This window comes from Schistocerca gregaria, chromosome X (genome assembly GCF_023897955.1).
Source record: "Schistocerca gregaria isolate iqSchGreg1 chromosome X, iqSchGreg1.2, whole genome shotgun sequence".
NCBI lineage: Eukaryota > Metazoa > Arthropoda > Insecta > Orthoptera > Acrididae > Schistocerca > Schistocerca gregaria.
Genome location: NC_064931.1, coordinates 696,220,298 through 696,237,915, shown reverse-complemented (window position 1 = coordinate 696,237,915; position 17,618 = coordinate 696,220,298). Strand labels below are relative to the sequence as shown.

The 17,618-nt window shown below is 40.4% G+C and overlaps 1 protein-coding gene across 4 annotated transcripts in view; it reads right to left on the bottom strand.

Annotated features, from left to right (window-relative positions):
* Positions 1-17,618, bottom strand: part of LOC126299248 (serine-rich adhesin for platelets-like) — a 423,889-nt gene that overhangs the window by 332,557 nt on the left and 73,714 nt on the right. For all 4 annotated transcript variants that reach the window (XM_049991040.1, XM_049991044.1, XM_049991043.1 and 1 more), the window contains exon 2: positions 10,737-10,894. The gene's annotated coding sequence lies outside the window, so the exon portion shown is untranslated. The remainder of the gene's footprint in view (positions 1-10,736; positions 10,895-17,618) is intronic.

Here is a 17,618-nt window from a genome sequence, read left to right as displayed (position 1 = left end):
TTTAGGACCTATTTCATCCTCATGTGGCGTTATTGGCAACCTTATTGATACAGCAGAGGATCCCAACTGGGAATCAATCACATATCCGCCATAACCCACACATAGTGCCTTATCAAATACATTTGGTAATGGAGGAATTCATTAACCAATACTTACATGACAGTATCATTAAGGAAACTACCAGCCTGTAGGTTGTGCCTTAGCTCAGATGAAACGAAGAAGTACTAACTCTTCTGTGACTACAGAAATATCAAGAGTCATATGATACTGAAAAATACCAGAAATCCTTGACAGCTTTGGACAATGTAAGTTTTTTCACTGTGGATCTAAAAAGCAGCAATCATCTACTGCAAATACTACAAAGGGCAAATCCAAAACTGTTTTCTTGATCCTTTTGGGGTCATTACCAGTATCATTGAATCCCATTTCATTTTAAAAAGAATCTTAAGGAAATGTAAGTCATCCACAAACGAAGTGGCTATGAAGGCACTTGTCTGACCATTTCTTGAATAGTTTTTATCAATCTGGGATCAGTACCACGTAGGACTGGTGTGTGTGTGTGTGTGTGTGTGTGTGTGTGTGTGTGTGAGAGAGAGAGAGAGAGAGAGAGAGAGAGAGAGAGGAGGAGGAGGACAAGAAGATGAATAAGAAGATCCGACAAAGAGCAGTGCATTTCATTACAGTTTCATTTAGTTGGCACGAGAGTGTTTCAGAGACGACTCCCGTGGCAGACCTTAAAAAGTGAGGTCTTGTGCATCACCGAGAAGATAACTGTTGAAACTTTGAGTCAGCTCATTCCAGGAAGAGTTCTTCCTCCCACACAGATTTCATTAAATGACTACAAAGAGAAAATTCAAGAAACCAGAGCTAATACAGAGGCTAACCAACAATCCTCCTCCCCCTGCGCCATTTGCAAGAGGAACAGGGAAGAGCAGATCAGTTAGTGGTATCCATCATACATCATTAGGTGGCTTACAGAGCATGATGCACATGTAGGTCAAAAATGCACCAATAATGTTTCAGAATTTTCTGGATGGGGTGTTCAGGGGACTAAAGACAAAAGAGTGTATGGTGTATCTAGACAACATTATAGTGTTTGCGAGGGATATGAAAGAAACTTCCTGGCAGATTAAAACTGTGTGCCCGACCGAAACTCAAACTCGGGACCTTTGCCTTTCGCGGGCAAGTGCTCTACCATCTGAGCTACCGAAGCATGACTCACGCCCGGTACTCACAGCTTTACTTCTGCCAGTATCTCGTCTCCTACCTTCCAGTTCTGCAAGGTTCGCAGAAGAGCTTCTGTAAAGTTTGGAAGGTAGGAGACGAGATACTGGCAGAAGTAAAGCTGTGAGTACCGGGCATGAGTCATGCTTCGGTAGCTCAGATGGTAGAGCACTTGCCCGCAAAAGGCAAAGGTCCCGAGTTCGAGTCTCGGTCGGGCACACAGTTTTAATCTGCCACGAAGTTTCATATCAGTGCACACTCCACTGCAGAGTGAAAATCTCATTATGGATATGAAAGAGCATGTAAACAGTAGAGGGAAGTTTTTGAGACATCAAGCTCAGCACACATGCTCGCACGGAGAAGTGTCGTTCTGTATTATAAGAAGTGAATTGATTGTGATATACAATTAGCCGAGATGGAATAAGGATAGATGCAAGATTGATAAATGATGTACAGTGTTTTCCTACACCTCATACAGGCAACTAATTACAGTCTTTTTGGGGTTAGCAAATTCCTATAGGAAATTTCACAGGATCTGCAGATACAGCATGACCTGTCACACACTTATTAAAGAAAAGCACAGGTTCCATTGGAAACTGAGAGTGCAAAAGTGCATTTTAAAAACTGAAGAAATTGCTGAGAACTAGTCCAATACTCCAGAATGAGATTTTCACTCTGCAGCGGAGTGTGCGCTGATATGAGTCTCGGTCCAGCACACAGTTTTAATCTGCCAGGAGGTTTCAGTCCAATACCCGTCTTTCTGGATTACAGGAATGAATTCATGTTATGTGTGATAATAGACAACCATGCAGTTAGCTGTGTTTTCAATCATGATGTACAGGGTAATGAACATCTATCGCTTATGCATCATGGCAGTTGAAAAAAGCAGAGAGGAACTGTTCTAGCACAGAAAAGGAGATGTTAAGCTTGACTCTATGTAACATACCTCCACTGCTGTTTGCATGGTAAAAAATTGAAGGTGTTAACTGGTCATGCAGTGTTGAAATATGTATTGGGATTAAAAAATCTGAAGAGTAATCTTGTGCTGAAAATGTGCAAGTTTTATTTCAAGGCAGTTCATAAACTGGTAAGAAGCATGAGGATGGCCTTAGTACGAAAATTGGTATAGTATGGACAGTAGGTCATAGCACTGCAGAGTGACAGTGTGTGAAAGCCACTGACACAGATTGCAAGTGATTTCCAACACAAGCACAGTTCGCCATTCACACTTGAGAAAGACGACAAGGTTTGGGCCTCGTGCAGTGGTTCCTGTCATGCTGTGAAAAGGAGTGTTAAGATGAGCACATGCTAATATATTATCCAGTTATGTAGGGCACAGAAACATGGATTGAACAGTAGCCCAACACTACTGGTTGAAAAAGCATAGAAATGATGTAGAGCGGTATGCCGAAAACTGTGTGGCACGTGCACAACAAACAGAATTATGCCATTAACATGTGCCACTACAGAGGTTGCCACAAGCTAGTAAACCTTTTGAAATAATAAGGTGGAGATTTTGGGGCCTTTTAGCTAACACAAGTGAGAAACCACTATTTTCTGATCATTACTGATTATTTCTCATGCTATTCCCAATAGCTGCTGACGTGAACCAATACGACAACATGGCAGCCCATACTATAATTGGTTAGTAAAGTTCGGTGTTACAGAAGTGGTAATCAAAGGTCGAGGCACTAACTTTATGTTGGAATTAATGAAGCAGTTATGGCATTTGTTGCAAACTCACAAACCAAAAACAAGCCCATTATATCCTGAAGCTAACAGAAGAACACAGTGTGTACATCGAATGAGAGAGAGAATGCTAAGCCACTATGTGAGTAGCCTTTCCAATGATTGTAGCTGTTAATGGTAGCTATGTATTATTCTAAAATCCATGAAAGTATATGCCTATCATTGTACAAGGTGCTATATGGCCAGAAAATGTTGTCTGCATTTGAGTGAAAAAACACGTAAGGAAAAATGGTGAGCAGTGCAAGATTTCACAAAAATGTAAGAGGTATGAAAATGAATGCAAAAAGCTGTTGCCGAGACCCTTGCGCTTCAAGAGAATTTAAGACAATTCAACAAAAAACTATCACACTACAGTGTGGATAAGTGTGTGATGCTGATAAGACCATACACCCCAAAGGGGAAAATGTAGAGAGATTTCACTTGGTACCAAGATCCATTATCACGTTATTGAGATGATCTCATCAGTGACTATCTAATTAAAGTTATGGACATGCACAATCATTGTGCTTGTTGGATGTATTAGTCCTTTTAAGGTCACCCCAGATTCATTGCCATTGGTAAGAGTGGCACTTCCAAACAAGGTGAAGGGGAAAAAATAAGGAACCAGATGCTGTCACACTAATTGCAAGGTGTTAAGATCACAAAAGTAGTAGTGCATTACTATGTTTCCTATGTGTATATACCGTGTCATGTACCACGAAAACAAATGTGCGTGAATTTCATGCCAATGGTAAAAGAATTAATTTTGGTATTTTAGATATTAACAGCGGATGGTAACGTAAAAGGAAGTTATCATAAATCTATGGTTATTTTTCGAATATCGTTTATGTCGGTGGTCATTAAGTCTTTGTTAAAGAGTCAATACTGACATTGTGCGGCAACACCTTGGTCCACATATTTCATTATCTTATTATTAATTGTCAACCTACATAAATTAGTATTTTGTGAGCCCCCAATAGACTAGCTATACTACGGCTATGACAAATTGGTTGCCAACCTTCAAATGCTGATCGTTTAATGTCGGCACCACTCATAACACTCTATGTCAACCATTCTGTTTCAGATTGCTGCCACCCACAGTGACACAGTTGTGCAGTTGCCTGAAAAAGTGTTCTTGTGTTGTCTGTGTGACCAGATGGTTAATTGATTGATAGCAATAATTATACTTAAATGCATTATGCAACAATTTACACAATGAGAAATGTTAACTAAATGTTAAGAATCTGTACGTCCATCTTTTTAGCGATGGTTGCAGGACTCGGCAGTTCAATAGGGGATGTCAAATTAAACACCTTTCAGCCGTCGATTTTTAACCTTATTTCATTAGGCAACCAGTTTCAGCACTTTATTATGCCATCTTCAGGCCTTCTGTACAAAAACAATGGTACCAGTATGAAATAAATAACCAAAAAAGGGGGCGTGGTGCAAGTCTTATATACAGTGGTAATATGTAATAACATAACAATAATGTTAAGAATGTCATTTCTCTTCTGCTTGTCGCATTGTAATACAAAAGCCTTAACTTAATGTCATATTCCTTGCTAAAAATATGTATTGCATTTGTGGCAGTCTCTATGATGCACATTCATGAATCCATGTTACTTCTGTTTGAAATTTGTACCATAGCAGGTGATAGATATGAGTTGTGCTTGCCCTTGTCAGTGCTGCAAGACAAACAATAAAAACATTTCCCTTCTCACTTCCTCTAACTCCCCAGTGGCCATGCTACTTAAGCTCACAACTGCGATCAACAATGTCAATCAAAATTAAACACATACTGAAACATAGTGGCACCGCCAGTAATTTTGTTTGTTACCATGGAGGAAAGCTACATTCTCAAGAAGCTCTTCATGTTAGTTGACTTTTTGGATTCGGCTATTAGTTGCGAGATGCATACTATTACTAAACACAGCTGAGAACCACAGGCTGCCTGAATACTTGATTCTTGAGGCTTGTGACCTGCATTTTGAGGACCACTGGTTTATATAGTTCACTTATATTAATTTGCAAAGTAATATGGGGGTCGTGATGTTAGAGAGATGCATCAAATGATGAGAACAGCCCTTTTTTCTTTTCTGGGGAATTTTTGTGTATATTAGCTATAGATGGTAGACTTAGGCAAAGAGAGGAAGAGTGCATCCTTGATGAAGGATTTTGTTTGCTCACATTTTTCGTGTATATGAATTTTGCTTTAGATGTTAATCTGAGTGGTGACTGAAGACGTCAGCAATAGTATATAGTGTATAGCAGAATGTGGATTACAAGTGTCATTGCTGACTAATGGAATGATCTATTCAGTATTTGGGAACAGTTGTATTTCGTTTTGTGAATTGTTTCTATGAATATTGTTTGTCTGTCTTGTTGGGGTAGTGAGTGGATGGTCTGACTCGTTTCGTTTTGCAATGTACATGAGATGTTTGGTTTTTTCCGACATTTGTCTGTATGTTTTGGAAGGGCATGTCATAACACACTATCCTTGGCATGGAAATAACGCACCATTCAGGTTTGGTGTACTGCCAGATGGCAGGTGATACAGACTGCCACAGGAACATATGAGGCAGAATTGTTCTTAGCAGGAACGATGCCCATGGAACATCCTAGCACCATGCTGGACATACTCTGTATACAACCAGAGGTAGTTATTGTGAACTGTTAAGAGCAGGGGCAACACAATGGTACAGAATGGATGGAACTCAGAGATAGCAGCATATTGACAAATGGTATGACTTGTGATGTTTTCATCTCCCAGCAAAGGAAACAGGGGCTACGATTCTAAACATAACACATCCATTCTTTACTGGCCTTACAAAACTTTACATGTGCTACATGCCCAAAACAACACTTTCTGAGTGGCACCTTAGAATCCAACTTCCTTAATTCTCTGGGCAATTTGACAGCAGCACAGAAGGGGCTTATTAGTATAGAGACAATGCTACAGCATGTTTCAAAGCAGTCAAGTTAATAACATTATAAGAAGTGTACAATGCCAGCGAGTATCAGTCTCTTCTGTTGAATATAAATATCTTAATATTTTTATATATACCTATTCATAAAAAATTAGTTGTCTCATATTTAAATATTCACATTATATATATTTGAATTAACGTCAATACTTTTTCTTTGAATTTCTGTAAATTATTATTTTTTTAATTATTTCAAAGTGTACAAGCTATTATTATTGACAAAGTTGTAAAACCTTTGATTTTGTATGATATCTGTGTTCTTCCAGACTGTGCCCAGTCTTGGCAGGAGAGTATTTGTAAATGAACACTCTTGGTAGGGATGTCATGTAAATGGACAGTCTTTACAGAAGAGCTACTGCAAATGGAGTTAACATATGTTTGTAATACTGCTGAAAGCAGATTGATAATACTTCAGTGTGCGCAAATATTAGTGAATATAGTTGTTTCAAAGTTCAGAAGCTTTGTTACACCAAACATGATTGGAACCTCTCTTAAAGTACTGGAGAGATTAGGAAATGCCGTCTCAGTTCTAGCCTCGATGAAAGGAAAATCCCAATGCTCACCTCCACATGGTAGAGAGTGGACAACACTTGTGACAGACAGCTAATGAGCACAGGGACTGAATGATTCCCTGGATAGGGAATCCCACGGCACCAAGTGCCAACAGCCACTTTGGTGGGTGGACGAACTGGTAGAGACCTAGTGCCGCCTGTAGCCCTTGGAAGGAGAAATCCCTCCTAAAGAAACAAGAACTCTTCACAAGTCAACGCCACTGAATGCATAAGCCACGGGGAAACCATCACATTAAAGACCTGCAGAATTTCCCAAGAAACAGCAGTTTTATTTCACTTGAGAAATGGAATGGCAGACGGCAAAATCTCAATGCTACTTTAACGCAAGTCTCGAAGTAATGGGATGACAACAACTATGTCGTGTGAGATACCAGCTACACCACCTATACCGCTCTCAAGAGGAAGATTGAACATAGAAATGAAAGGCAAATTGCTGCTAACCAACCTGACTGCTGAAAACCTAGGAATACAAAGAATGACTGGAAGCCACCTGAATAACACAATCCTTTAACGAGTTAATGTTTCTTTGTATTTTAAATAGGATCCAAGAGCAAATTATATACCACAGAGGAGGAGGAGACCACCAACAAAATAATAAGATAAGCAATATTTTATAATTCTAGATGTGGATCAGGGATTCAGTGCAACTTACTTAAAATAAATTATCAACGTCTGTTTTGAAGGCAGATAAATGAACATAAATCACACTGAAGATCCCCTTACAATATCGCCAAAATCACTACCACAAAGTCCTGACAATAAGCATTTCAGCTTAGGGTACAATCTCGACTCTAACTCACATCCGTGCTGCTGGTATCTATAGAGGAAAACTACACACCCTACGGAACGTACAGTAGACGTACCAATTGGGTGAGTTACTCTAGGCAAATGATAAATTGGTTGCTAAGTATACCAACCATTGGAAATTGTAAACTGTACTGGGTTAACATATGAGAAACAGGAGCGAGAAGTGTATCAAAAACAAATATGTAACATGTACTGTTAAGCGATTTTCTGAAGCAGAAGCAGTCTGCGATGCAGTGGACCAGATCTGCTAAAGAGGGGAGGAATGATACAGCTTTTAACCCACTTTTTCATAAACATGGTTACCACACGTCTAGCCCCACAGCCTCCTTATGAGGCTGGAACACTGTCAACAGAACATAGTACGAGGGCCAAACCATTGCAATGGTGACCCAGATTACACCATGTCTGGACCTGGCAGTGCTCTACTTCCATGGTTTATGCAATAAAAAATGATGTCCTGTCACAACAGGGCCAGAGCCAACAGGCATAAATATCATCCACTCCAGCTACGCAATACCCATCAGCATCTGCAGCCTGCACTGAGGAGTACTCCACGCTAGTGGTCAACCCGATGTGGGCCATCCACCCTCAACTACTACTAGATGCTGCCTCCGCTAGCTGCAGGACTACGGGGTGCTAGTCCTGTTTCTGCATGGGAAGTGGCAACTTCCTCAATGTGTTTTCAACATAATAATAAAAAGGAAATGGCCAACGTGGAGCCAAATTTAATGCCCATTACTCAAAATGTACCATACTGAAATTGTTCACTGTAGGAGACAATGGAGAACCCATAGCTGTTATGTTGGTTATTTCATAAAATTTACCGCTATACAAGTAGGTGGTTGTCATAGTATACCAGAACAATTTTACAGTTTCACAGGAAAATGCTCTGCCAGTTGTTTCAATGTATCTTCCACAATAACTTTTACATATAAATAGGCCACACCGAGGGTGACTAAAATATCATTTGGCTTGACCCTAATTTGTCTGATTTTTCCCAATGCATATCTGAGAGGGCCCAGTGTAAGAATTTGCAAGTTACCCTCCAACAGCGAAGACACTTTGCTATGATATTTAGTAGCATTAAGAAAGACAGTAGCTTTCCCCTTGTGCTATTTGTTAATGAATGTTAACTATAAAACATAATTGTGATAAGTTTTGGAGTGAGGTTTCTCATGAGAGTGGCCACTAAACCATCTGATTACAGTGGAATCAGTCTGTTGTCACATCAGACAAATAAAGGAATGATGTGCAGCATACATCCTCTGGAAAGCCTTTTAAAAGGAATGTATGAAAGCTCGAGGAGAATGTGTGTTGTTGAGGAAAAGCAATTCATGGTGAACCCGAACTCCACTGACAAATGTTTGGAATTGGTTCTGGGATATTTTCTGAGTATTTCGATATAATGGAGCCACGGTCCCTGGCACTTCATTGTAAAATAATAATGTAACTACAATCTGATCTGGTGCAGTGCCCTGCCTACTGTTAACATGATTGTCACTAATCGCATGTGATACACTCTGTTCTAGATCAGGTTTTCTGACATATCTCATGCAACCAGTATTTTCTATTTTAAAAAGGAAGGACCCAGTTTGTTACATGTACAGTCAGTTCCACAAAAAAAGTGTAGACCATTATCTGTATGAAATAAAAGACACTATTATAAATATATGTTCACATGAAAATACATGTTATTACTCATTGAACAATTACCTAATAGCTAACCCATTCGCTGCCATTATCAATTATAGCTTGGCATATTAGCCCTCTCTCCGGTAAATCACCCACATTTCCAGCCTCTAAACATAATTTGACCCAATTTCCAACAATGTCTTTGACCTTCTAAGAATTTAAGCAGCAGCTCCATATGTAAGCTTTGGTCCGTTTGAATGATTTATAAGGAACACTGCCTTGTGATGCTTCAGATATTTTGCTCTCATTTTAAACTGCAACTGACAAAACAGAACATTCAACTCCCACACTGTTTATCTATTCACTGGTCAAAAGCGCATTGCTTACAATTTTGAAGCACTACCAGAGATGTCGCTGTGGACATTACATTTAAAAACCATTCCAAAATGGAGCTGAACAGCATCGAATCGAAAAAGTTTGTAAAACAAAAAATACACACAGCACATTCCATCAACATTTGTACTATTGTGCAGATGTATTCAGTGCTATAAAGGTACAAGTAAACTGGGGTAAGAAATTATATGAAATTACATTATTCTGTAATGAAGCACCAGACAGCACAGCTGCCTAATGTCAAAATTCTCGGAAAATACCACTGAATAACCTCTGAAATTTTGGCAATGGAGTACAGGTTCACCTTCAATGGGTTCTTCAGTTGGGGTTGCAGATACGTTTAATCAAAATGGCTGATAGGAAATCAGGTTATGGTACTGGCCTACCATATTAGCCCTCAAGCAGGCATGGTGTGTTTCGTAAAATGATCAGGTGTGTGGCGTATTTTATACATGTCTTTATGTTAACAAGGTAAACATGAGTGAGCAAAATCACAGTTTAATTAAGCAATGTTGAAGTAAACATACATCATATGAGCTAAGTAACTGTTTAAATAAACTATAATAGAATGAACTTTCATTATATCACTCTGTTGCTACCTACAAATATTATCCCAAATTACTGATCGACTCAAAGTGTTAAAAGTGCAGCTGTATCAGCTCCCAGGCAACCACTTACTCGATTATTAATTGTCACTTAGATGACTATCATTGTGGGATTGTGCTGCTAGCTCAGAATCTGGGTCATTTTCTTGCACAGTTTGTAATTTTTTTTTTCGTGTAGCTCAATGTTTATTTTCTATTACTTCTGTTCATTTGGACATATGACAACCCAACTTACCACTGTGTTAGCTGAAGTGATACTGAAGGAATAGGTACAAGCTCACAACTGTATGGTAAAAGACAACATTATTTGTAGTTGGCGTACTTTATACACAGAAGCACCCACTCGACAATTAATGAGGACCAAGCTATTACCAAACCTAACCTCCAAAAACTGTTATAGCTTGACAAGATGAATATTTCAGAGCACACGCTCTTCAGGATTGGACCACAAACTCTTCAGATTTCAACCCTGTATCCACGTAATTTGTTACGGCACAAATGTTTGGAAATTACTGTTTCCCCACAAACAGAATCTTGCTTAGACCATTTTACTATGCAAAGATCGTTGATGTCTCTGAACACTATGAAGACGTAACCTATACAATTTTATTTACTTATTTATATTTTTGTGCTGGGTGCTCAAAAAGATATTCACCTACACCGAAGTGCACAACTGTTTCAATATGTAAGACACCAAGGTAGATTTGCAAGATGCAGGAGCTTACTGATCAAAAACAAGTTATAAGGAAAATGCGCTTTACACATTAAATATGTGAAAGAAGAAAACTTACAAAAGCATTTTCGGCCGATATGGGCCCCACTCATTTCTGTGCGATACAACAGCAACAATGCTTCATCGACGTAGCACCACAACATGAACTCTCACCAACTGGGAACTGCTCGTCCGGACGTGCGGACGGCAGTCTAGCCCAGCTGATGTGAACAGCATCTGAAACGCAAAAAAGAATCTTCACATTTCCAGAGCACACGGAAATGCATGCAGTTATCTGCATCTTTCTAAACCACACAACAAGGCTGAATACATAAACAGTCTGCCACAAGTGTGCAAAGCAATAGTTCCTAGCTCCTAAAAATGTTCAAGGCACTGTATGTCAGATGCAAAAAAGCAACACAATAACAAGGTCGAAACTACCTGATAGAATGAAACTGTGTGTCAGCCAGGTAGCAACATCTCTCACCCTGATTCAAAAACTTCACTCTGCCAGTATTGCTGTGTCCTACACATATTACTGAAATAGCACTGTGAGGACAAAGGACATTCCACAGGAAAGCTTGGCTACAGCCAGTGTTATATTTAGAGGATGAATCTTTCATGGGTACTACAAGTACTGTTACAAGGTATACAAGAAAGGCACGCACCAGTCAATATAGCTCTTAGTTCAACACTCGAGTATGTTTGGATAGCTCAATTGGTAAGGAAATTGCTCATCACAGTAAGGGTTCAGCTGTGGCCATATTTTTAAACTATCACGTAGTTTGGTTATACTGTACATCCTGCTGCTAGATGAAAGATTAATTCTGGTAATAACAAGTTTCTTTATATACATTGCCGAAAAAAATTAATACACCCTTTTAGATGTTTCCAGTTCACTCAAGATTTAATGTTGCAACAATGTATATGAAGTACATGAAATGATTACATTTACAGATCAATAGCACAAACAGTTCTGAAGTACGAAGTATCAACCCATGCTGAAACACCGATATTCGTATATGTGGCGTAGCCTCTGGCATCTAGTCGATCGTACAGATGGCATAACCCCCATATATTTGTTCACGCACACTTTCAAGTGCAACAGATGTCGATGGGTCATACAATTATCCTGTTAATGGCTATATCATGATTTATTGATGGGGATAATTATACAATGCATTGATGCCTTCTGTGCCGAAAAAGTCCCATAAGAGCAAAATTGGTCAATGGTGTAAGGTATAATAAATTGAATACTTGTGAGAAACAAAAAAGGTGGAAATCGTCAAAATGGAAAAAAGCGCAGGTGACTCCTGTATAACGGACCTACTAAATTACAGACCACTATCCTTAATATCTGGTCGCTGCAGAATCCTCGAACAGATTCTCAGTTCGAATATAAAAAATCTCCTTGAGAGGGGAAAAATTCTGTCCACACATTAGCATGGTTTCAGAAAGCATCGCTCGTGGGAAACTCAGGTTGCCCTTTTCTTGCGATATATTGCGAACCATGGACGAAAGGAAACAGGGGGATTCTTTATTCCTAGATTTCAGGAAAGTATTTGACACAGTACCAAACTGCAGACTGTTAACGAAGTATGAGCATACAGAATAGGTTATGTGAGAGGACTGGGGACTTCTTAAGTAACAGAACCCAGTACGTTGTCCTCCATGGCTTGTGTTCATCAGAGACTAGGGTATCTTCAAGAGTGCCTTAGGAGACTGTGATAGGACCACTTTTGTTCTCTATATACATAAATGATTTGGCGGACAGGGTGGGCAGCAATCTGCGGTTGTCTGCTGAGGGTGATGTGGTGTCCGATAAGGAGTAGAAGTTGAGTCACTGTAGGGAGCTACAAGACGACTTAGGTAAAATTTCTGGTTGGTGTGATGAATGGCACCTAGCTCTAAATTTAGAAAAATGTAAGTTAATGCAGATGAGTAGGAAAATAAAGCCCATAACACTCGCTGCTTGACACACTCACATAGTTCAAATATCTAGCCGTGACGCTGCAAAGCAATATGAAATCGAATGATCATGTGAGGATTGTAGTAGGGAAGGTTAATGGTCGAGAATTTTAGAAAAGTGTGGTTCACCTGTAAAGGAGATCGCATATAGGACAGTAATGCAGTCCACTGTTGAGTACTGTTAGAGTGTTTGGGATCCACATCGGGTCGGATTAAGGGGAGACATCAAGGCAATTCAGAGGCAGGCTGTGAGATTTACAACTGGCAGGTTCAAACAACACGCAAGTGTTATGGAGGTGCTTCAGGAACTCAAATGGGAATCACTACATATGTTCTTTTCGTCTAGCACTATTGGGAAACTTTAGAGAACTGGCATTTGAAACTGACTGCACAACGATTCTACTGCCACCTATGTACACTTTATTTAAGGACCACGAAGATAGGATTAGAGAGATTACGGCTCGTTCGGAGCCATACAGACAGTGGTTTTTCCCTCGCTCTATTTCTGAGTGGAACAGGAAAGGAAATGACTGGCAGTAGTACAGGGTACCCTCCCGCTACACACCATATGGTGGCTTGCACAGTATGTATGCAGATGTAGATGAAGAAGTAAATAGCATTACAATTTCCTAACGCATACAGAAACAGTGGCAGTATGACAACTTCATTTTGACACCATGTCTCTCCACACCAAATATGTCTTCCCACTATTAAAGCAAATGCAGTGTAAATCCATCTCGTATCTAGTCGTTACATTAAGGATCTACAACCTCCCTTTATCGCATATTCCACTTACTCAATTTGTATAATGCTCTTTTATTTCTAAGTATACATGTGCCATCATGTCCCTCCCTCCCTTTGTACAAATAAACTCCATGTATAGTTTTTCAAAGGATCTGCAAACCCTCTCAACCTTCAGTGCATATCTCTCAGCCATTTTAGAAGCAGATGATGCTGTAATTTAAGTACACTCATATTTTGGTAAAAACTTTTAGATTTCTAGGAAAGTACCTAAGAGATCTACAGACACACTGATCTAGCCCTTAGGTCACATAATGTCGACTACTTCCTATGTATAAATACATATATCCTGTATGGCCATGCCGTACACCAGTTTTGCAATATTTTTTTTACATTTTTCGCATATTATTCAATAATTTTTACATTTTTTATTTTTCCATTTTGTAAATGTACAACTGTACAGTGTACATACACTCTTATTGCTTACATTAAAAGGTGTGGGTTGCTATTTCTACCACCCAACTGTGATACAGAGCCCAACCCAGTCAGAGTATATACAAACTATACTTCTTCCAAATGCCAGCCTACACATAATAAGCGCCAAAGTCAACGCTAAAGCAAAACACACAAATGTTGAGTGCTGTGGAGATTCAGTGTTGATGTTACTGTGGTGTAAAAACACATATAGCTGAGTTACGGAATTTCGTGTGACAGGTTACTCTTTTCTTTTGACAGTCGATGCACCATCCATGTGATGAGGAAAAGAGCAGCGTTGAAATGTGGGACAAGAACTGGCATGGGGTGGGTCAACTGCACAATGGTCCAGAACTATTGCCAGGAGCGTAGCGTCATATTGGACCCGTTTCCCGAAATGCAAGGAAGTGGGTCATGCGAAGCAAGTCAGCCATGTACTCCATCTTGATATATGAGGCTCATCCAGAAAGTAAGAATCCCGATATTGTTTCCTTTAAAGTAGGCGTACGCAACCGAGAAAACTGCACATGCGCTACAGATCTATGACATGACAATCAAATGCCAGCCGAACAGGTCCTGCCTGGCGCCAGTTCCGCAGCAGGAGTGATCTGAAATGGCATCTTCTATTCGTTCCCCAGTCTCTTCCGAGGTGTGGTCAGTGCTAGGTTCCTTAATGCATCGTCATTCTGTCAGGCCTACGGGCAGAACATTATGGGTGCACAGATAATGCATCACTGGTGCAGGTTTTTTTCCAAATGTCATCAAAGGGTCTTACTGAACATATACAAATAATGGTTACAAGAATTGTCACAGTATAAGCTCCTCCCCTATTATCCTCTATTATGGAGCAAGCTCATAACGTTATTTGGCAGGATGCAGGTGAAGATATAAGTCAAGCAATGAGGAACAAATACCAAATTTATTCATAGATACGACATGACATTTATCAGAACAATCAAACCATTTTCCACTATTACATACATAAATTGTAAACATAGTACTCAATAAATGTGCCTGGCCATTCCATGCATCTGCATAGATGCACTCTCTCCTGCATACTACTGAAGCATGCTGGTGTACGCCAAAAACCTGGCCCATTGTTGTGATACACAAAAAAGAAATGTACTCTCATATTCACACAATAGAAAACTCACACATTGGCTGATACAAAACTGGAACAAAAACCTACTTAGTTTCAAGAACCAGCATAAAGAGAGGAATCTAGGAATATTCTACAACCCCCAACAAACGCTCCCAACGGGATCTCAAAGACAAGGTTATACTAATTAAGGCGCCCACACATGCAGTTATGCCTACATTCTTCACATACTCCATATGAGATTGCAACAGGAAGAAGCCCTAGTAACTGGTACAATGCGGAGTACTTTCTGCTATGCATTTCACAGTAGTTTGCAGCGTATAGATCTTACAGAAAACAGTGGAACTATTCAACCATCAAATTGTACAACGTACACTCCAAAGAAATGACAGGAATTAGGGCATGTGCCGAAGTGAACGGCAATAATTTTCGACAGCAGCTCCAGCAGAGAGTAACTTTTCTGGCCGATGTGATCAAAAGTATCCGGACACCACCAAAAACAAATGTTTTTGATATTAGGTGCATCGTGCTGCCACCTACTGCCAGGTAATCCATACCAGTGACGTCAGTAGTCATTAGACATCGTGAGACAGCAGAATGGGGCGCTCCGCAGAACTCACGGACTTCGAACGTGGTCAGGAGATTGGGTGTCACTTGTGTCATACGTCTGTACGCGAGATTTCCACACTCCTAAGCATTCTTATGTCAACTGTTTCCGACGTGATAGTAAAGTGGAAACGTGAAGGGACACGTACAGCACAAAATCGTACAGGTCGACCTCGTTTGCTGACTGACAGAGACCGCCGACAGTTGAACAGGATCGTAACGTGTAATAGGCAGACATCTATCCAGACCATCACACAGGAATTCCAAATTGCATCAGGATCCACTGAAAGTACAACACTGGACAATTGAACAGTGGAAAAACATTGTGTGGAGTGACGAATCACGGTACACAATGTGGCGATCCAATGGCAGAGTGTGGGTATGGTGAATGCCCAGTGAATGTCACCTGCCAGCGTGTGTAGTGCTAACAGTACAATTCGGAGGCAATGGTGTGATGGTGTGGTTGTGTTTTTCATGGAGTGGGCTTGCATCCCTTGTTGTTTTGCGTGGCAATATCACAGCATACGCCTAAAGTGATGTTTTAAGCACCTTCTTGCTCCCCACCGTTGAAGAGCAATTCGGGGATGGTGACTGCATCTTTCAACCTGATCAAGCACGGCCTGTGGCGAAGTGTTTATGCGCCAATAATATCCCTGTAATGGACTGGCCTGCACAGAGTCCTAACCTGAATCCTATTGAACACCTTTGAGATGTTTTGGAACGCCGACTTCCTGCCTGGCCTCGACCCACATCAATACGTCTCCGTGAAGAATGGGTTGCCATACCCAAAGAAACCTTCCAGCACCTGATTGAACGTATGACTGCGACAGTGGAAGCTGTTAAGGCCAACACCATACTGAATTCCATCATTACCAATGGAGGGTGCCACAAACTTGTAGATAATTTCCAGCCAGATGTCCGGAAACTTTTGATCACATAGTGTATAAGAGGCCGGGTGCGGCTGTGGAAGCTACTTGTACATGATCTGCATGGCGCAGCCAGCAACCCCACTTCAAATTCTAATGCAGCGTGCATTTCATACCACCACGCCACTTTCACCAGCAACTACTTTTTTCACACGAGATGCAAGTATTGTTTGTAGATAATTCTGTGAAGCACCAAGACGCAAAATAGTACATGTTTCCATCATGTTTTGCACAGGTGGAAGGGAGGGTAGACGTTTATGGTTTTTACGTACTGTCGATGATGAGGTCATTAGAGATGGAAGAGAAGACCTAGCTGAGTAAGTACAGGGAAGGAAACTGGTTGTGTCCTTATCGATGGACCCACTAGTAGAAAAATAAGAAACAGTATAAAAGTACATCTTGTTGCTGCAGCTTTCAGTCTGATAACTGGTTCTATTCAGCTCTCCATGCCAGCTACCTCGAGCAAGCCTCTCCATATCTGCACGACAACTGCAACCTTCATCCATTTGAACCCACTTACACTTTTCTTCAAGTCTTGGTCTCCCTCTATAATTCTTACCCCCAACACTTCCTTCCACTACCAAACTGAAAAGTCATTGATGCCTCAGCAGGTGTACTGTCCACTGATCCCTTCTTTTAGTCGAGTTGGGCCATTAATTTCTTTTTGGCACAATTCGATTCAGTGTCTCTTCAGTTTTTACTGGATCTATCCATCTACTCATCAGCATTCTTCTGTAGCACCACGTTCCCAGGCTTCTTTTCTTTTCTTGTCTCAACGACGGATTATCCCTGTGTCATTCCCATACGAAGCAACACTCTAGGCCACGGCCAGCCACAATGCGGGCCGAGGTTTGGCTGGGTGACATTTTTCTGTCAGCACAACTCTCTTCAGTTCACTGTCAGTGCTGTTTATCCTTCTCTCTTTTTTCCTGGTGTGAAGGACGTTCACAGGTGCAGTGGCTGTTTGCAGAAATAGAGGCAATCTAGCGACCTATTGCCACAAGCCTATAAAATGAATGGGAATGACAGAAGAGAAGGATAAAAATTCTCACATCTATTAGACAGTTGCATAATTCACAGGTTGCTCAAAGACTTTAAAAATTTAGCTGACCATGAAGGAACAAAAAATTACGACGATTGAGAATGG